The sequence below is a fragment of the Pecten maximus genome, unplaced genomic scaffold, assembly GCF_902652985.1.
Source record: "Pecten maximus unplaced genomic scaffold, xPecMax1.1, whole genome shotgun sequence".
NCBI classification, from domain to species: domain Eukaryota; kingdom Metazoa; phylum Mollusca; class Bivalvia; order Pectinida; family Pectinidae; genus Pecten; species Pecten maximus.
The window spans coordinates 1-22,449 of record NW_022979225.1 but is presented as its reverse complement, the minus strand read 5'-3'; the positions used below and the strand labels follow the sequence as shown (position 1 = coordinate 22,449).

Genomic DNA, 22,449 nt, shown 5'->3' with positions numbered 1-22,449 from the left:
CATACCGCAGCCTCCCAAAACACATACGGACTCGCCACACGCATGCATGTCGCACGCACGGGAGGCCGTCCTTAAATGACCGTTAGCTGTTAATAGGACGTTAAACAAAATAACCAACCAAACATTGCAACAATAGCATCTGATATCCTAAAGGCGGGATGCAATAAAGAGATACAGTATGATTTTCATGCAACAATGCTGCTGTAAACCTAGCCCATAAAGGGCCTGCAATTTCACGCCGGATAGAGCAAAATTCCCTGTAGACGGCAGAATAGTGAACTGAATTTACAAATAAAAGCTAACAATGCAGCGCCGATGAAAAACATACGGAATCGAATGGTAGTGTAAATGACAAAGGTAATAATTCAAGAATAAGAAAAGATGACAATGCGATACTAGGAACACCAAATAGGTAAGAAAATAAAGCATAGTCCGTGAACACGCTAAGGTCAAGTAGGGTTCGTTGTACCGCCGCCGTTGTCAATTGGGAATAAAAATGTCCGTTAACTAAATGTATACACGTATACTTACAACTAGGAATTCTCGTCAATGACCTTAGCTGTTAATAGGTTAAACAAATACACCAAACCAAACCAATCGTTAATAACAAGAGGACCATCCGAAGTATCCGATAGGTTCTCTTCTTCCTCCTCCAATTCCATAGCATGCCCTGGGGTGATTTGTCCTGGACTATATCTCCATTCGACAAGAGTAAGGGGGAAACATTAGAATGTCTCCCCCTTCGTCTTCACGAAGCCGTCCTCATCGACCTCCGGACACGCACGCTTCCCTGGTAACACATCCTCAGGGCCGCTCCCTCCGGTCGAGGGGCTCGCGGCATCCCCATCAGACAACGTTTCCGGTTGTTCCTCTACCGCAAGCTGAGACTGACTCGGAAGAGGCGAAACCTCGGGCAAAGGAATACCAGAGACACATTGCGAAACCTTCGCAGCGTAGGACACCATCGTGATCTGCTCAGGTCTTTCTGGGCACTGTGACCTCACTGTCCAACCTGCTGGCAGCGGAGACCACCGGTGGACGACCGGCACCATGATGATTTTGTTTGGTTTGATTTATTTTGTTTAACGTCCTATTAACAGCTAAGGTCATTAACGGACGGCCTCCCGTGTTTGCGATATGAATGCGTGTGCTTAGTGCGTATGTGTGTTTTGGAAGGCTGCGGTATGTTCGTGTTAAGTCTCCTGTGATAGGCCGGAACTTTTGCCGATTTATAGTGGTACCTCACTGAAGCATACTGCCGAAGACACCAGCAGCAACACCCACCCGGTCACATTATACTGACAACGGGCCAACCAGTCGTCCCACTCCAATATGCTGAGCGCTTAGCAGGATAACCACGCCTTCCTCACAGCGGCGAATGCTTAACTAAAGACCAAGTGAGGTATTGTCAAGGGAGACATTAGGAAGAAGAAAGTTGTTCAGAAGAAAGAGAAGATCCAAATTTAGTCGCCTCTTACGATCATGCAATGGGGGCAGCAGGTACAATTCTTACGCCCTACCTGCAGAAGGCACCATGATGAGAGCCGTCTTCCCAAACACCTTGCCCTGTAGGGATATTGTCCTGATCTCCCTCTCGAATCACAAGCTTTAATACCCTAGTTCCCGTTTCAACGGTTACTTACCTATGGTAGAAGTCTCTCTTGATATATGCACCACTCTGCCATAGAACCCGTCAAAATTTTCTGCAATTGCGTCATCGATATCCAGGTTGGTAACCACTGAACCCGTATAGAAACGACGATGGTTACAACATTCTGGTGTTAAAACAAAGTAAGTGTCTTCACGGCCCAGTCTCGACGACATGGTCTACAGAGCTATCTGCGGTGAAGGTAACGAACTATGTATTCGGTTCCTCACCTGAAAACGGCCTATCATCCCCTGATACGCTTGACCCTAACAATGCCTTCACCACCTCAAATCTCGTGACTGTGTGCTTCCTGGGGCCTGTCACAACCATCCTGACAGACCTTTTCAACACATCAACGTCGACATGACGATGACTAGTAGCCGAGCTATCCAAAATTGCGGTAACCCCTGTACCAGGCTGTTGAGCTGGCCCAGACTGTGCGACCTTAGAGGCGTAAGACACAGCCTGCACCGGCCTCACAGGACACTGAGATCTCACCTGGTGACACCTTAACAGATTGGCAGACGACCAGGGACCATAATCAAGGCTGTCTTTCCAAACATCCGAGCTTTGTGAGGATGTCATCCTGATCACCCTCGCGAATCAAGAGCGTAATTTCACGAGTACCGGTTTCCAGTGTCACACCCGCGACTTCACTAGTCTCCCGGGAAAAGTTGATAACTTTCCCATAGCTCTCAAAATAGTTTGCAATACAATCATCATCGATCCACGTAGGCAGCCACTGACCCTGATAGTCAGGCGACGCTGGTTCACAACGGCTCTGGATGGATGGCAAACTGTTCCTTACGGATCATTCCATTCCCAACTATAACGTCGACGATGTCCTGCCCAGTTACCGTTGAAAACCATGTGTTTGGGGCCTCACAGCGGAAACCGATGATATATCTGTTCCCGGAACTCCAATCTCAAGCAAGCCTTCAAAACTTCAAAACGGGTCACTGAGTTCCGTCTAGGACCAGAACGTGCAATCGTATAATGTGACCGGTGGGGTGTGCTGCTGGGTGTCTTCGGCAGTATCTTCAGTGAGGTAGCACTCTAAATCGGCAAAAGATCCGGCTATCACAAGGAGACTTAACACGAACATACCGCAGCCTTCCAAAACACACATACGCACTCGCCACACGCATGCATGTCGCACGCACGGGAGGCCGTCCTTAAATGACCTTAGCTGTTAATAGGACGTTTTAACAAAATAAACGAAACCAAACCAATTGTTAGTGCTTTCACACCTTTATTTATCAACAGATATTGATGAAACTTGCTACAAATATGCTATAGCCCGATACCTCCAGAGTTCGTTTACGTAATTCACGATTATTTTTTCTAGAGTTATACCCCTTTTATTGCCAAATATGGGCATTGTGCAGAAAATGCAAGAAGTTTTTCTATTTTTTTTCTTCTATCTCAGTCCCTGCAGGAAGGGCGTAAGAATTGTACCTGTTAATAGGATGTTAAATAAAATAAACCAAACCAAACCAAACCGTACAGATTTCTTAGTGTTTCAAGGGTCAACATGGCGCTCAACCATCGTGGATACGTTCCTGATCACGGTAGCCCCTGTACCAGGTAAGTATCCTAGCATTGCCACATATATCATCTGATATACTAAAGGCGGGTTCCAATAAAACAGGTACAGTATGATTTTCATGCAGCAATACTGCTGTAAACCTAGCCCATAAAGGGCCTGCAATTTCACGCCGGATAGCGCAAAATTTCCTGTAGACGGCTGAAATATATAATGTTGTGTATGGAATTTTGTTGAGTACCTAATGTCATTGAAATTCTTTCCGTTTTCCCCTTAAGCACGGTATTCGAGTGTGCAGGGGAGACAATTCAACCGGATACGATCGCATGTTTTGCTCCAGGATTTAATGTTCATGAATGGAATGTCAGTTCTCGAATAGTGTATACAAAATGAAAATTGATACATTTTCAATCAATAACTTTAGTTTTAATGTCAGTGATGTTCAAGGGACAAGGAGAATGGAACATATTGAATACTTTGAATACGTAGAACTCTATCAATAGTACGACATGTAAATTGATTGTGACGTCTAAAACACCTTTCAGAGACAATTTTGATTGTGGTAGCAGTGTACAGTAAGAATGTCCAATTCTGAAAAATATTGCACATGTTTTAGATATGTGAAAATTGCCAGTTAACCTTACATATTACCTCCAATAAAGCATATATATTTGTAATCTTTACAGTATTTGCAATTTTAATACAGCTCTGAAGGATAAGTAAACTTATTTTTCTGTGATTTTAGAGCTGTGAATACCATGGTAACAGCTTAAAATTGTTCAAAAATTGCAAAATATTATGCTATTTAACCCAAAATGACAATTCTCTATACACATTTTTTGTTCTGAAACCTATTTGAAATTAAATATCTCTATCTCGGAGACAGAATTAATCTTGTTTTGACATATGTTGTAAGTTAAGTTTTCCTGCTATCTTACCTTACTGTGGGCTTCCATTTTCGCTGTAGGCAAAACTAAATTTCCTCTGTAAACGCGCTTTCGGAAATCCGGAAATTTAAAATCGTGAAGCAATTCATTAATTTTTAGCTCATCTGCCCGAAGGGCAAGTGAGCTTATGCCTGCAGTCGTCCGTCCGTTCGTCGGCGTCAACTTTCCATTCAAGCAACTTCTTCTCAATAACCAAAAGGCCCAGAGACCTAATATTGGGCCTGTAGCATGCTGGGGTGAAGGGCTACCAAGTTTGTTCAAATGAATAACGTTGACCTTCATTCAAGGTCACAGGGGTCAAAAAGGCTAAAATCTTTAAACAACTTCTTCAAAAACCCAAAGTCCCGGGAGTTGATTTTGGGGTCTGTGGGCATGCTGGGGTGAAGGGCTACCAAGTTTGTTCAAATGAATGACCTTACTTTCATTCAAGGTCACAGGGGTCAAATATGCTAAAAAAAAATTAGACGACTTCAAAATAGCCAAAAGACCGGGACTTGATATTGGGTCTGTGGCATGCTGGGGGTGAAGGGCTATCAAGTTTGTTCAAATGAATGACCTTGACCTTCATTCAAGGTCACAGGGGGCCAAAAAGGCTAAAATTTTTAAAACGACTTCTTCTCGATAACCAACAGTCCAGAGACCTAATATTTGGCCTGTAGCATGCTGGGGGTGGGGGCTACCAAGTTGTTCAAATAAATGACCTGACTTTCATTCAAGGTCACAGGGTCAAAAAGGCTAAAAATCTTTAAACGACTTCTTCTCAATAACCAACAGTCCCAGGGAGTTGTATTGGGTCTGTAGCATGCCGGGTGAAGGGCTACCAATTTGTTCAAATGAATGACCTTGACTCTCATTAAAGGTCACAGGGGTCAAAAAGGCTAAAATCTTTAAAACGACTTCTTCTCAATAACCAATAGTCCCAGGGAGTGATATTGGGTCTGTAGCATGCTGGGATGAGGGCTCCCTATTTGTTCAAATGAATGGCCTTGACCTTCATTAAAGGGTCACAGGGCCAAAAAGGCAAAAATCTTTAAACGACTTCTTTCTCGATAACAAACAGTCCCAAAGACCTAATATTTGGCCTGAAGCATGCTGGGGTAAAGGGCTACCAAGTTTGTTCAAATGAATGACCTTGACTTTCATTCAAGGTCACGGGGGTCAAAAAGGCTAAAATCTTTAAAACGACTTCTTCTCAATAACCAAGAGTCCCAGGGAGTTATATTGGGTCTGTAGCATGTTGGGGTGAAGGGCTACCAAGTTTGTTCAAAGAAATGACCTTGACCTTCATTTCAAGGTCACAGGGGTCAAAAAAAGGCTAAAATCTTTAAACGACTTCTTCTCAAAAACCCAAACAGTCCAGGGAGTTGATATTGGGTCTGTAGCATGCTGGAGAAGGGCTACCTAGTTTGTTAAAATGAATGACCTTGACCCCCTTCCCAAGGTCACGGGGCCAAAAGGCAAAAAATTTAAACAAACTTCTTCGAAAATAACCAACAGTCCCAGGGAGTTGATATTGGGTCTGTAGCATGCTGGGGTAAAGGGCTACAAGTTTGTTCAAATGAATGACCTGCCCTTCAAAAGGTCACAGGGGTCAAAAAGGCTAAATCTTTAAACGACTTTTCTCAATAACCATAGTTCCAGGGAGTTGATATTGGTCTGTAGCATGCTGGGATGAAGGGCTACCTAGTTTGTTCAAATGAATGGCCTTGACCTTCATTAAAGGTCCAGGGCTAAAAAGGCTAAAATCTTTAAACGACTTCTTCTCGATAACCAACTTTCCCAAAAGACCTAATATTTGGCCTGAAGCATGCGGGGGTAAAGGGCTACCAAGTTTGTTCAAATGAATGACCTTGACTTTCATTCAAGGTCACAGGGGTCAAAAAGGCTAAAATCTTCAAACGACTTCTTCTCAATAACCAGAGGCCCAGGGACGTGATATTGGGCCTGTAGCATGCTGGGGTAAAGGGGCTACCAAAGGGTTTTTTTCAAAGAAATGACCTTGACTTTCACCCCAAAGGTCACAGGGGTTAAAATAGGCTATAATCTTCAACAAACTTCTTCGCAATACCAAGAGGCCCGGGACTTGATATTGGGCCTGTAGCATTGCTGGGGTGAAGGGTTTACCAAGTTTGTTAAAATAATGCCCTTTGCCCTACATTCAAGGTCACAGGCGTGAAATCGGCTTCAATCTGTAAAAAATAATTTTGCGATAGCCAAGAGCCTTTGAGACCTGATATTAGGCCAATAGAATGCGGGAAAAAAGGACTAGAAAATTTATTAATATGAATAACTTAGCCTACTCTGATATTTGAATAAGAAAGGGAATCAGCATAGTATCTGTAGAAATGACCTTAACCAACTTCAAAGTTGCTGTAGAGCCAGGTGGGCGATACAGGCCCATTGGGCCCCTTTGTTGTTTTAAACAAATGTGAGCCTGTATGTACTACTTCATACTGAAAATTTCCAATTATGTGTACATTGATTTTTTTCATTTTTTTTATGCATATCATAATACAGGAGTTATTTGCTTAACAAAAAAAATCGCCCATGGCCAGGCTGTCCTACGTAGTGTGCTACCTTGTATGACTGTGAAGAATTTATTTTGCATGATACCCGGAGCAAATGTACTACCATATTAAAATAGTTTTCGGTGATGTTGAGAGATCATCATAATGTGAATGCATTTTGAAATTAACGATTGCCATTCGCTTGGACGTGTTGAAATTATACGTTTGGTACTCTGTAGCCTTTTTGTGTTGCTGGTTTATCATTTTTTTTTAGGAAACCATACCATAAGCCATGTGGATTAAGTGTAATGTAGCGTTGAAAGTCGCTATATACGTGGCATTGTGTTCTGTTGTTACTTTATACAGGGTTTAGCGCGAAAGCAGACCCCCACACTAAAAAATAGCGTACCCGAGTAATCCGCATTTGGGATTATTGCAAGGGTTCAGCCCGACCGGAGTGCAATGGTTCGCCTCGACCTGGGGGCACCTTTTTTTTTTTTTTTTTTTTTTTTAAATGGTTTTGTTACAAAATTAAGATAAAACGTCACGAGACAAGCCCCTATGACGCCAGTATACTATGGACAACCGGTAACACCGGTAAGGTGCAATTTTCCCTACAATGACGATGTTCAATACATAAAACCCGGACAACTGGAATAGACAAAATTATATAGCTACAATATCCATGACTCTGTATTAAGATAATACAGACAGAAATCATCAAAATATTTTAGGTCCTGTGAAAGATCGATGCAAAATCACGAAAAACTCAGATATCAACAAAAACTTAATATACACAAAAAGTAAAAAAAATCACAAGGGAAGATTTAAAATTAATTCATCATCTCGAACAGCACAAAAATATATGTAGTACACCAGTACTCAGAGAAATGTTATGGGAAGCGAGCGAAATCGGACCTGATACGGAGAAATTTTATGCTCAGAAAGTGGCAGACAAGAGAATTAGAAGTGGGAGACTTTCTGTCGTATTTTTTAACGCCAACGTATATTCTAAATAGAAGATAAGGGTTTGCCACTAGAAATAAATCAAGAGTCTTTTCTTTTAAAAGTGAGACTGAAATGGGGAGTGAAAAAGCCAAAGTGCCAATCAGTAGGAATTTTGTTCTCTGAGATTGGTGAATCATGAATTTACTAAGAAACAAGCTGAATAAGGACACTAAAAAACAAATGAGAAATTGTTTCAAAATCCTTACAAATGTACAATTCTTAGAAGACTCAACACCCAAAACCCATACATTTTGAAATAACAGGAATAATTTCATGTACGATTTTAAACACTAATCCCGAGAGCGGGTATCCAAAAACTTATTGGAAAATTGAGAAAAAAAGGAGCAAAATCTATAGCAGGAAAATCCTGACAATTCGTGGTTTGTGATTACACCAGATAATAACGTACCATACAACTCCTTAGTTGTCATGATTGAAGTTGGACTTTGGAAAATCCTCTATATATTTCTTAAAATTCTATAAAAACGAGTATAAAAGTAGGATACCATTGCTATGAGGAGAATTATTATTAACAATGAAAATATTCACGCCCAAAATTTAAAGAAAGCCAGTACATGGTAAAATACCTCCATTTGGCCTGGTTTTCTTAAAAATAAAAATTTTGCAAATGTTTTTAAGTAAATAGCTTGAAGTTTAACTTTTATATTAAAATATAGCAAGTCCTCACTAGTAAGAGAAGCATAGGCTACGGAGCGCGCAAGTGGCTCCGACTTAGAATTCCATAGAAATCTAAACAAAATTCTCTGAAAGAGTTCTAAATAATGCCTTGGCATATGACAACAGTACCGATATACCATATTTTGCTGCAAGCAAGGACCTTTATAACAATAGATTTTTGTGTAAATGATAAATTTCGAAGTTTCCATAAATCTAAGGTCCTTGATAATTTTTTAAAAACTGGCTGCCAAATGTCGTCAGGGGTGATGTTATTTCCAACTAGAACCCCACAAATTTTATGTTTTTCCACCCAACTAATGCCAAAAGGATGATCTGAACGTGATTTCATTTCCCAAGCCAAATTCCCTTACTTTTCTGCTATTTAATTTAGCCCCTGACGCTCTGCCATACAAATCACACCATGAAACAATTTTGAAATAGACGAGACTGTGCAGCATATACCAGTACTATCATCAGCATAAGGGAAACTTTGCCGACTGAGAGGAACCCGGTAACTTTACACCAATTATTTCAGGATCGTCACGGACCTTTTCTGAAAAGGGTTCCAATACCAAAACGTATAAAGGGGAGATAAGCTACAGCCTTGTCTTACACCACGAGTGATGAGGAAAGGGTCAAAAATAACCCATTAACAATGGCGGACGAATGGACATTTTTGTATAAAACACTGCCCCACCTGATAAATCGGGTCCAAAAGTTGAAAGCGGTAAGTACCTTAATAAAAACTCATAATCACTCTATCAAACGCTTCCTCTTGGTCTAGGATATAAATAAATTTTAAGTCTTTTGATCAACATAGTCAAATATTACGAAGTAAATGAAAATTTTCAAAATAGATCGGTCTTTTAATCCCCACATGTCTGGTCAGTGCAACAAGTTTATCAATTAAACTTTACCTAATCTATTAGTAATCACCTTAGATAAATCTTATAGTCTTATTAAGAAGGAAATAGTCCTCCATTTTTCATGTTATAAGATTTATACACAATAGAGAGATATAAGATAATTTTTGGGTGTCACACAGCTCACCCCTCTGAAAAACAGCTTATATAACAATACGAGCTGATCACCTAACAAATCAAAAAACGTAAGATAAAATTTCTTAGTTAAACCATCACTACCAGGGGACTTATTGTTCCTCATGTGTTTTAACGCAACGGGGAAATTTTCCCTGTTTCTCTATGGGAAACCCTCACACATTGACATATCAAGTGCTTTAAGTCGTGGAAGATTTTCACAAAAGGAATCGGCCAATTCAAAATTGATAGCTTCCTCAGTAAAAAGTTTCATAAAAATCCTGAAAAGCAGCTAAAATGTCACTAGAATTAGAGACGAAGAAAAAGTTCAGGTAAGTCAATTTTCTCTATGAATTTCTTCTTACCTCTATCACTTTCCATTTTAAGGAAATATCTTGAAGGTTTTTCAGAAAAATCCAAAAATTGGCTCTGTATCTAATCATAGACCCTTTAAAACTTTCTGAGTGAAAATCAGTAACTGTCTCTTAATAACTGAACCTGGTCAAAAAAACTCACCAGGGGACTGCTTTTCTAAACAATACAACTTATTGTATTTATCCTGTAAAGCTTTAACAACAGAACGCTTGACCTTAGTCTTACGTTTACAATATCGACAATAAATATTTAATTATAACCTTACAATCTCCCAACCCCAACGAAACAGGTTTATCTTAACTAAAAACGTTTTAAAAGCAACTGGAAGGCTCTATGGGTCAAAATACTATTGTTAAGTTTCCAATAAAAAGGCCCAACTTAAGCCTCAGAAAAAAATTTAATTTTGAGAAACACAAAATCATGATCGGAACCACCAGAGGGATAAATCCTACAATCCCTAAATATTCTTAAAAGAGACGAAATAAAAAAAACGATCTAATCTACATGAAACACCATTACCATGCCAAGTCGTAGAAACGACATTGGGGAATAGCAAACCCGAAAAGTTTCAACAACTTGAATCATGACATAAGTTTTTTAAAAACAACCCACCCGTGAGACCACGCTTAGGATTACCCGATCTTATCAATGTTATTGTTCTCTATACAGTTAAATCACCTGCAAAATAACCCGGGCTTCTGCACGAAAAATGACGAACTATTCATCAAAAATAATTTTCGTTCTTCATCAATGGGTTTGGGGCATACACATTATAATTTGGATTCACAGTCCATATATTTAAAAAACCACAAACATGCTCTGCCCTCCCCATCTAAATAAAATTAAATAAACAAATGAAGTTTTATAAAAGAATACATAATATGTAATACAAATACATTTGATGACATGCAGTAGGATAAATTTAAAAGTGCATATTTTTTTACAAGTTTGGGAAATTAACAATAGACTTGTGCATTATAGTCGATTAGTGGTACTATGACATAATCACGATAATATGTTTTCTATAAACAGACATTTCATTTAAGGTGCATTCGAATATCACTTTTTAGACATATATATTCACATACTCATATATTAAAATTACTATGATTAATACATTACACTTTAAATCATACGTGCAAACCGTAATTAATGATGTACATTCATCAAAAAAAAAAGAAAAAAAGAGCAATTTAAATGTAGTGACGCAGTCACGCTACTGGTAATAAGTTTTTGACATTTTTTTCAACAGCAACTACTGTTATTCTTCTGAATTCATCAATATCTACTTTACTAATTCGGGAAAATTTAAATTTGGTCCACCAATTAGGATATTCAAGTTCTTTATCCGAGAGGGAATGTAGATAGAATCAACAAAAAACCCGTGTCACTAATACAGGGGATGGAACACCAAATTGATCTCTCAGATTTTCGATTAAAATACAGTCTAAAGGGTATGGGGTTAAAACATCTCTATACATATTGCCGCATTTGTGACATAGCTCTGTCAATTCATTTTTAAGTTGGAACGACAATTTTCATAACTAATGTATGGAGTTTTGCAGCAAAGGGTATTTCATTGCAAGTTCCATAACACTGCGGTTCTAATTTATTAGATAAACCTAAATCTACTGAATTCCTTATTTCTCATCATTCTCTCTTTCCACCCCCTTTATCTTCTTTTGACAACCTGACGCTTTCACGAGTTTCTTCCATTGCGGGTTTTAGGGAAATGCCTTGTTTGAATAAATAATTTGATACATCATTCAATTTTATTTATTATTTCTCTCATAATATCCACAATTCCACCTTTGCTTTCGTTTCCACTTAACATAGATTTGTAAAGCCTTCTTAAAAATATACAATATGTCAAAGTACTCTTCTCTAAATGGCATAATCTTCCAAAAAACAATAGTTTTTTAATGTCTATATACCCTTCTATGGTTGTCCATCCAATCAACCCCAAACACATATCGGTACGGGTCCTGTTATTAAATCCCTGAATTGCTTTGAGAATAAACCTATGTGCCCTCTCTAACATCAAACTTCATTCCTAGATAAATCCATAGTTCGCAACCATATAGTGCTGACGTATACACAGTTTGTTTGATTAATTTACCAGCAGTCACGGGGTTCAGTGCACTAGGGTGTGCACCACTCCTAATTAGACACATTAATATTGTACCACTTTTTAATTTATTACATGCGCGTTTGGTGCGTTCGTATGAATGTATAATGTAACATTTAACAATATACCTACATGGACAATTTTTCAACTTCTTGTATACTTTCATCGTATAGATAAAAATTTGACTTGATATTTTGTGTTTACTAAAACATAATTTTACTTTGACTGAGGAAAACAAAAATCTCCATTTCTTATCATAATCTTCACACATCTTAAGCATACATTTCAAATTATTACGTTATTACTAATAAGACATATATCATCCGCTTGAGTAGGGACGTTACTCTTATATCAATTACCATTGACCCTTTACCGCTCTGCTCATATCTTTCAACAATTGATTGATAAATACTAGATACATTTTCGCTGATAACGCACTACCTTGTAAGTACCTCTTTCCATCGGTACATATCTGGCGAGCGTTTCACAAACGGTGTAACTTACACCCGGTTGTATCAATTTACGTGTACGTAAGTCCCCATTCGTAACTTACGTATGGGCCGTTTCACAAAACCGGGTGTAAATATCTTCGTAAGTTACGTGTACGTAAATACTTACGAGTATACGTAAGTTCAGATTTCGCGCGAAAATTGACGAGAACTTTCATTTGGAGCCCAAAAGCTGTATTTGACAGACGACACTTGTAAACAATGCGAGCGCCGAGAAGAAAAAGAGACGGCAAACCTTTTCCTCAAAAGAGGTTGAAGTTTTGGTTGACGCTGCTGGGGAGCACCTTGAAATAATTCAATGTAAGCTCTCCAGTAGCGTCTCCATTCACGAATCATATGTTTCGATTGTAATTATTGCCCTCATTCTTTTTACAATATTAATGAAATAAAAGGGAAAGCTCAATTGTAAATAATAGATGTAAGTTGATAGCAACATAATAATGACAACAACATTGTTTGCTACATTGTAGTTGCACGCTCTAACATGAGGTGCCTGGCGGCCGAGTGTTGTGATTGTGTGTACTGGTTCATGTGGTTCTCGAGTTAAATGACTCATATGCATTCTACCGATTTTGGATATGTACGGATAGACATATAATACATATATTTTATTTTCAATCTGTGGCACTTACGGGGTAGTTACAGCTTAATCTATATAAGTATCACGAGTGACAGACTACAGGTGTCCTACACAAAAACGTACATGAAAAGCTACAAGGAATTGTAAAAAAAAAATCAAAAAAAAAAAAAAAAATCGCCTAGTAACTGCCTGATTACACGGTTACTGGTATACACATCTTGTTATCTTACAAATAACATTTCGATGTTTCACGTGATTTATGCAGAGTAAAAAACATCAACAGTATAGTAGAAGTATACCTACATAGATTTGCAAAAGTTCCATGTAGTTTACATTTCATTTCAAAATATTTATTCAATCCAACATTTGAATTAATTAACATACATATTTAATAATAGAGATAGAATTTAGATATCAACATGGATCGGACAACAGGCTAAGCCTATACAGGTCCTTTTCGTACTTCCGTTATCATAAATTTATATTATAAATATCTTAGTGGTATAGTTGTATTTCTCAATACATGTAAAGATATATACACGTGTATATATTATAAGTATATAGGTTTTATATGTTTATTATCAGTTAATGAAGGAAAAGAAATATCATAAACAGTACAGTAGAATATACCCTTATAAACAAAACATTGTAAGGGGCTGTTTTGCCAAAGTTCCATGTAGTTACATAACTTAGTACTATGCTTATGTTATCAGAGTCTTTTAATGCACCAATGCAATATGTAATGGTAAAATAAAGCTAACTTTAAATCATTTATTGCATGTTCAAATGCATTTCTACATTAGATTGAGATACATGTATGTAGCAGCATGTATATTGGATGTGTAGATTATCAAATGTTGTTTTTCATTATTAAACAGAGTGAATGCAGCTTGTCCTTCAGTAAGAGGGTCAGGAAGGAGGTCAATCGTAAATGGCATGACCTCCTCTCTGATACAAGGAAGAGGGAGAGTAAGAGGAAGAGGGAGGCATGCTTAACCGGTGGGGGTACAGCCCCAAAGGCCCTCACAGAGCTTCAGGCCACCTAGCTACTATGTTGATAAATCTGCATTTGAAATAAAAAATATGCATACATAATTGACATTGTTTCACATATTCAAACTGAACATTTCCATTTTGGTTTATCCAGAAGATATTTTTCATTTTTTATTTTTGTAAGAGTGGTATGATCTTTCTCTAAAAATCTTCAGTGTTAAAAATTAATTGTTTAATACACAAGGTCAATATTCAAAGTCATAATAGACTGATATTTGAAGGTAATTATGAGAGTAACAAAACTGGGTTTACTGTAAAATCCATGAGATGAGCGTGAGTTTTAAAATGATCACAGCACCTCTTTTGCTTATTTAAACCCACACTTAAATACAGTCTTTTACTAGTTGTAATATTATCAATTACACACAAAATGGTTTAATCGTTTTGTGTTTATTTAGATCAACTTATCTCAATTACCGCTTTCTTTTGGACCCTTGTGTAGGTGTCATAATAATACAATATAAAAGTTGCTAATTAATCTTTTCTATTACTATAATTTGGGTTTACTGGTTTAAATCAGATATCTGTATTGAAATAGAGATATCTCTATTTTAAATTTGAATAAATCTAATTTGATTAGAATATATCTAATTTGATTAGATTAAATCTAATTTAATTAGAATATATCTAATTTCATGAAATACTGATGTCAGTAGTATCGTATATTTAATTACACAACATACTGTATATACATGTACATGTATCTTAATGTTTTGTTATATTAATAGAACATTGAAAGTGTCTTGAATCGTTTTGTTGTGTTTTTTTTTTCAAACTATCAAAAAGTAAACCTTCCCTTGTTTATGCCACGATCATGTCATAGCCTGCCATGATGGAGGATTATTTCCGTATTCTGTTCAGTTTCCATTCCGAATTTTAGAAAGCTTTCAAGGGGCACTACTCTAATATAGAGTCTATTCTCGATATTGACGAAGTGTGTAAGTAGAAGAGCTATGAATTTTGTTAGCTTTCAAGCGTGAATGACGTTTAACTTACCTACACCTACTGTCGACGACAGCTTGGATAATCAATGCATGAAATCCTTTCCTACATACATACGTATGTTCGTCAGCGGAAGGGGCAATGATAGGATTAAGGTGCCGTCGATGGCACCGACAACATTTGGAATATGGGCAATGGCATAAACCCTTCCTTCAGCGTAAAACATCCGCCGGAAAACTGATCGTCCCTCTCAGGTGATGGATAATTCACCTGTCACACGCTTTGTAATGCGAGAGACAGAGGATCGACTGACCCCATGTAGGTCCCCGTTTCAGAAAGAATCTGGGGTCAATGGCGTGGGAGCGATTGGTTACGGTGAGTAAGTCATCTTTGATAATTTCATATATATTCACAATTGCACCTCGTGACATACGGTAGCGCTCAATTAAATACCTGTCATCGTTTTTATCTAAGTAATTTCCCCTCTCTCTAAACACTCTTCTCTCCTCATTGCTCTTCTCATTTCTTCATCTATCAATAAATTCCAGCCGCCATTTTGGATTCGCACTTACAAGTGGGTGTAAAGATACATACAGATTTACACTACCTCTCAGGGTGGAATAACTTACACCCACTTGTAACTTACACATGCTTTGTGAAACGGACCGTAACTTTTACGTACGGTTTACATACGGATTTACACCCACTTAAGTTACACCCTGTTTGTGAAACGGGTCCCTGGACTGTAACCATTAAACAAAATTCTACTCTTCTGACAACCGGTATATATACCTTTCAATATTTTCCATACTTTGGATTTTAAACCAACTTCATGTAACTTAAAAGCAGGCCATCATGCCTACTGTGTCGAAAGCCTTATTGCTATCTAAAAAACTAACATATACATTTTCACCGTTCTCCGTGTGTACCTCACACCATTCTTGCAAGTTAAAAGATGTACACGGACTACATAACCCTTTTCTGGTAGGCCGATGATGTTTACTAATAAGCGAATCGGAATCTAGAACTGAACTTTTCGTTCTGATAACAATATCTCAAATACTTTAAAATATACCGGTAACAATGTTATCACTCTGTAACTGTTGGGATCGTCCTTTGGTTTATCATTTCCTTGGTATAACGTTATAATGGTCCCCCGTTTCAAGTCCGTCGGTATATATTCATACTCTATAACTAGATTGTATAACTTTGCTAGGTATCTGAAAAGCGTTTCACTACCGTTTAAGAGATGTTCGTATACAATGCCGTCACAACCACCTGCTTTCCCAGTCTTAAGAGATTTACATACTTTTTTCACCTCGTCTTTTGTAATTGGATTATGTAAGAGACACAGGTAAAAAAGGAACCAACAACACATAATCCAACACAGGTAAGGTAAGCGCGCGCCACGACCACGCGTCGAGAATAAAACGACACACTCGACCGAAAAGCGTAATAAACAAAATATATGTACAATGACGAAGCGAGGACCACAGGTGAGTATAAAAACACCACATTCAAACGAATATCGACTATACAATAAACGTGACCACCAGACCGGAACACTGGTAAGGTGTAGTAGGAGAGGATTCAGGGACTGATTAAAACTAAGCTTCGTAAAAACAACGTACAGTATTAGATATTATATTATTTTGTTACCAGTCAGCTCGACGTCACCAGGTCATGTCTGGCTGAACCTGTTATTGTCGCTTATCCAGTTGTAGCCGTTTATAAATAGATTCGCACGAGGCATGCCTGAGGCGCAATCTCGGGTATATATTCGGGTGTCTGGCTCGCTCAGTGGGCAGTCGAACGGATTTGTTTCCGGAGGTGTGCCACATTCCAACAGGCCCTCGCTTAGCTGGATAGGTAGCAGAGGGGTACGTAAAAACTTAGGCAGGGTCAAAATGTTAGGTGGCGCGAGAGTTAAGCTCCTGTAAGATCATGACCAAGGGAGGGGTCCGTTGGCGGATATAATGTATATAGTTATTTGGGGTGTGAGCGTATTTTCATCTGTACATAATCCATCGACCCTTATTAAATACCTTAACTTTAAAATGTTTGTAGTTTGTTATCTTTTTCAATATCCGACAAGTGTTAGAACCTAACCGAACCTGGGTTTTTTAACACTAGGCGATGCGGGAATTCGGGACATACTAATAGCCGGAGGGGTTTGGTGTGTTACGCCCGAGCCCGGACTCGCCCTACTACAGACTGGGCCGTGTGACCAATTGAAACTGTCGGTTGTTGAGAAAATAATTAGTATATATACATTATCTTATATTTCTTTGTGTATTTTCCTTTGTCAATATGGAGAGGTTTTTTGGAAATATGAGGAGAGGTTTTTTAGGAGGGAAAGGTAATAACCGGGGTGATCAGCCATCGCTAACAGGAATGAGCAAATATGTCTCCATCATCTAGTCCCCTAGTACAGGATGTTCCGGGGACTTTGTTCTGATGATATAATGGTAGTAGTAGAAGGGAGTCAACACCTACAGAAAATATGGGTATGGACAGTACTATTCTGGGGCAAATGTAGGGCTAACTAAGTCATGCCTTTTGGGTTGTGTAATGCGCCGGCAACTTTCTCGCGCATGATGCAATTGGTAATAGGGGGTCTGCAGCGGACAAAATGTTTATGCTACCTAGATGATGTATCGGTTTGGGTCAACTTTCGACATGGCTATGACAAACCCGACAGAGGTGTTTGAGTGTATTAGGAAAGCAAATTTGACATTGAAACCTAAGAAATGCACTTTATTCCAGACCGAGGTAAAATATCCAGGGCATATAGTATCAGAAGCTGGCATAAGTTAACCCCTAAAAAGGGTTTTTTAAAGCAGTGATGGAGTGGCCCCGGCCAGAAAACTGTTCAGAGGTTCGCAGCTTGCACAGAGAAACTATTGCAAACCCACAAGGATTATTTGCTCTAGTAACTTTTCTCAAACACTTCAAACATTTCTGTTGGGCCCAAGAGGTTTACAGTAAGAACAGCCATGCCCCCTTTTTTGGGTTTAAAAATTTAAAAAGATCCTGAAGGAATGCTGGCTAGGTGGTTAACGTCATAGAGATGTTTGATTGTGAAATCAGACATAGACCGGGGGCTCAGCACTCTAATGCTTATCCAGGAGACCAAATAGCCCTTTGTAAGCGCAATGTTTGTCCACAGTGTTCGGGGAAGATAACAAGGCCAGTAGTCAAAAAAGGAATCAAAAGGGGGGTCTAGGGTGGGGAGGGTCTCCCACGAAGATGGTTCGCTATCTGATGGTGTGACAGGTAGACTGGAAGGTGGGCTTTTTCTCAGTAAAAGAGATCAATTGGTAGAAAGCTGGGGGGTTTGATCAGCGGGAAACAGTGGCAGAGGGAGGATGTTTCAATCAGAAAGTTATAAACTTAAAGTCTAATCTGAGCCATAACACTGTAAAAAGGGATATGGGACCCTATCCGTATGAAGGAGGGTTATACTGTCAATGTGGGAACAGTTGGTATTTAGGGAAGGATTGCTCTGTTTACGGGGGGCCAAGGACTTTCCAGATCATAGCGCCACAGAACTTGAGGGAGGAGATTCTCAAAATCTACACAATACGAGAATTGGGGTCATCTCGGAAGAACAGGACCATCGTGTGTGCGGAAAAGGTTTTTCTGGCCAGGTTACTGTGATGATATAGAAAGATGGTGCAAAACCCTGTGAACAGTGTGCACGCCGAAAACCAGGACCTGGAAGGGGAGATCACCGCTACTCCCACCATTGACCAAGTATCTAAGCCGATGGACAGAATAGCTTTGAACATTCTTGGAGGCCGGAAAGAAACAGAGAATGGAAAATCTTTACATAATCGTATGTCAGCGATTATTATACGAAATGTGTGGAAGCATATGCAGTCCCTAATCACACAGCTCTTACTGTAGCGGACAAACTCTGTACTGAATTAATTGGTAGATTTGGGATCCCTAACCAATACATCAGACCAGGGTCCCGAGTTTGGGGGGGGGGTTTGTTTTCACACCTTTGTAAAAAAACTGGGGATAGATAAGACAAGAAACCAACCCCTATCATCCCCAATCAGAGGTCTTGGGGAAAAGACTTAACCGTACTATCTGCAAATGTTGTCCATGTTTGTGAATGAACATCTAGATGACTGGGACGATCATCTCCCTTATATCACAAGGGCCCTATAGATCTTCTGCGCAGCGCAGCACTGGGTGCAGTCCTAACCTGTTAAGTTGGGGGGGAAAAATAACTCTACCTTTGGATATTGTTGTGGGAGGACCAGATACTTGGTGGGGGGGACATTGCCCAAAAATGTGATGTGGAATGGCTGCAAACCCACTATGAGAGATGCTTTTAGTAATGTAAGGGTGTTTTGGGTAAGGCTGCAGAGAGACAGAAGAATTATTATGACCGGGGTCTGAAAAGCAAGGAAATATACAGAAGGGGATTTTATTGGAGGTGGTACCCCCCAAGTTTAAATAAAACTGGGGCTGGGGTGGCGGGGCCATATAAAGGGTTTCAGGGAAAGTATCAGAGGTCACGTACGAGGGTTTAAAATCCCCCGGGGGTTAGAAAATGCCACATTACATGGGATGATAAGAAGCCTTAGAAGGGGTATCTGTTCCTGATTGTTGGTCGGAAGGGGCTAGCGCCCCTGGTCCACAGTTGGAGGGTTTTCCCGCCTCAGGTACCCCTGACACTCTAGGGAAAATGGAGTGTGAGAACACCCAGATGAAGTGTATCACCTGTTCGGACAAGGGCTGGGAGGGTGGTCAAACCCCAAAAAAGATATTTTCCCCATAGAGTAAACAGGAAGTGCTTGTTTTTGTGTAATATTTGTTTGTTTGGGAACATAATTGTTTTGGGAAAATTGCAGGTGGATATTTCTCATCTTATGGTGGCGGATGAGTTTGGATGATGATGTCAGGGCAGTATGGTCCCGGGGGGGATGGTATGTCCAGTGGAGGTGTGTGCCACAACAGGGAGGTTGTACAATACCTCAGAAGCTGAAGACTCACTGGAATTTCCATACACCTTCCGGAACTGGACAAGTTTCAGTGTGGAAGGTGTGGGCATTTCATATACATAAAAAACAAGTGGGCCCATGAACTCAAGGAGGGAAGAGCCAGGGAGGGTTGCGAGCCCGGAGCGGCGTTCGCCAGGTGGCTGAGGAGGGTGTTTGCATCATTCCCTCCTGTGTACAATGTCGGGATGAGGATGTGATCCTAAGAACCACTGGTGCGACCAAAACCGGTTATGTACGGACGAGGGGACGAGGACAGCCCCAAAAAAAGAGAAGCCAATTGTGTTTCCGGACATTATGTGACTGAGAATGACATTCATACATTAATTGCAGCACTGTGTATTTATTATGAACAGTCGGTATATTTTCATCATAAAACATGTACATAGAGTGTATATAAATATTTTTTTTGGGGGGATATTGATATTTGGAAGTCAGAGTAGTGCCCCGGTTTTTTAAAGAAGGAAGGTGTGTAGTAGGAGAGGTCATGTCTGGCTAAAACCTGTATTTTCGCTTATGCCCGTGGTAGCCGTTTATAAAAAAGATCGCACGAGCATGCCTGGGGCGCAATCTCGGGTATATATTCGGGGTGTCTGGTCGCTCAGTGGGAAGTCGAACGGATTTGTTCCGGAGGTGGGCCCCATTTAACAGGGCCCTTTGTTAGTGGATGGTAGCAGAGGGGTCGAAAAACTTAGGCAAGGGGGCATAATGTTAGGTGGGGGCGGAGTTAAGCTCCGTAAGATCATGACCAAGGGAGGGGTCCCTTGGCGGATATATGTATATAGTTATTGGGGGGTGAGCGTATTTCATTTTGTACAAATCCATCGACCCTTATTAATATCCTTAACTTTAAAATGATGTAGTTTGTTATCTCTTCAAATCGACAAGTGTTAGAACCTAACCCAACCCGGGTTTATAACACTAGGCGATGCGGGACTTCGGGACATATAATAGCCGGAGCGGTGTGTGTTACGCCGGGCCCGAACTCGTCCTAAATACAAAGGTATCGAGTGCACGAGAGTGACTCTCAAAACACGCGCCCGAGGGAGATCGGCAAAGGTACGCAAGGAATTGTCAGCTTAACCAGCCAAAAGAAAAATCTCTATATACATGTTATAACAAAATCAACACAGCTGAACAATGAAACCTATTACTAGTTTCATAAAAAATAAAATTGAAAATAATACCAAGTAGAAGTATCGGAAGATGGAATTATATCGCAAAACAAAAATCCACAATAAACAAAAGGGGGTAACGGAACATTACCAACAAGCTTGTGATGATAAGAATTTAGTTTAGGCTTCGAATAAGACAAGGCTTTTATAGTTAAAAACAGGCATTTTTGAATGGTAGCAAAAAAACAGGAATAGGTGAAATGAAATTGGAAACAGATAACAATGCGAGAACAAGTGTTGTATTGCAGTATAAAGATCAAAACAACTATACATTGGATTCCAGGACAAATAGATACGGACGTACCATACAGTGGGATTCCAAGTATGGATGATGATAGATACCCTCAAAAATATAACATTCAATGGAATAAATGCAAACAATGAAACTACATAGAGGACACTACTAAACCCTTCAAGGTGAGACGAAACTCAATCCTGGGGGCACGCATGGTCGTAAAGGATCGCAATGCCGCCCGCCATAATAAATTATTTTAACAAAAAGTTCAAGGTCCCTTTAACATAGAAAAAGGAGAACCTTTTCATATATCCGGACGAAACCGCGTCATCACGAGGTTGTCTCTGACTGATAATTCCTCCATGTCACGTCCTCTAAGGTAACCTGTCCGGACGAGATCCCCGGTGGGGAGATCATTGGGGAAGAGAGTGTGGCACCCCCTTTGTAAACGCGCTTTCGGAAAATCGAAATTTTAAAATCGGGAAACCAATTCTTAAATTTTGTTTAAACAAATGTGAAAGATGTATGTACTACTTCATACTGAATATACCATTTTGTACATTTATTTTTTCATTTTTAGCATATATATAAAAGAGTTATTTGCTTAACAAAAAAAATCGCCCATGGCCAGGCTTTTCCCTACGGGTTGCTGACTGTTGACATATGAAGATTATTTTGCAGATACCGGAGCAAAGCTACCACTATTAAAAAAGTTTTCGGTGAGTTAAGATCACTAGGAGCATTATGAAATTCGAGCATTCGTTGGAATATAAAGCTGAACGTTTGAATTATACTGTGTTTGGGACTTGTAGCATTCTTTGTTGCTGGTTTATATTTTTTGGAAACCAATACCTAAACAGTTGATAGGTAAATGTGCGTGAAGTCGCTATACACGTGGGCTTGTTTTTCTTGTTACTTTTGAACAGGGTTAGCGCGAACGCAGACCCCCACACAAAAATAGCGTACCGAGAATCCGCTTTGGGATTATCGCAGGGTTCGCCCGCCGGAGGCAATGGTTAGGGCCCCGACCTGGGGGCACGGGGCCGCCGTTCCTGCTACGGGGAAG

The 22,449-nt window shown here is 39.6% G+C and overlaps 1 pseudogene; it reads right to left on the bottom strand.

The window, feature by feature from the left end:
• Positions 1-7,011: 7,011 nt before the first annotated feature.
• Positions 7,012-7,146, bottom strand: LOC117318355 (annotated as a pseudogene).
• Positions 7,147-22,449: the final 15,303 nt, after the last annotated feature.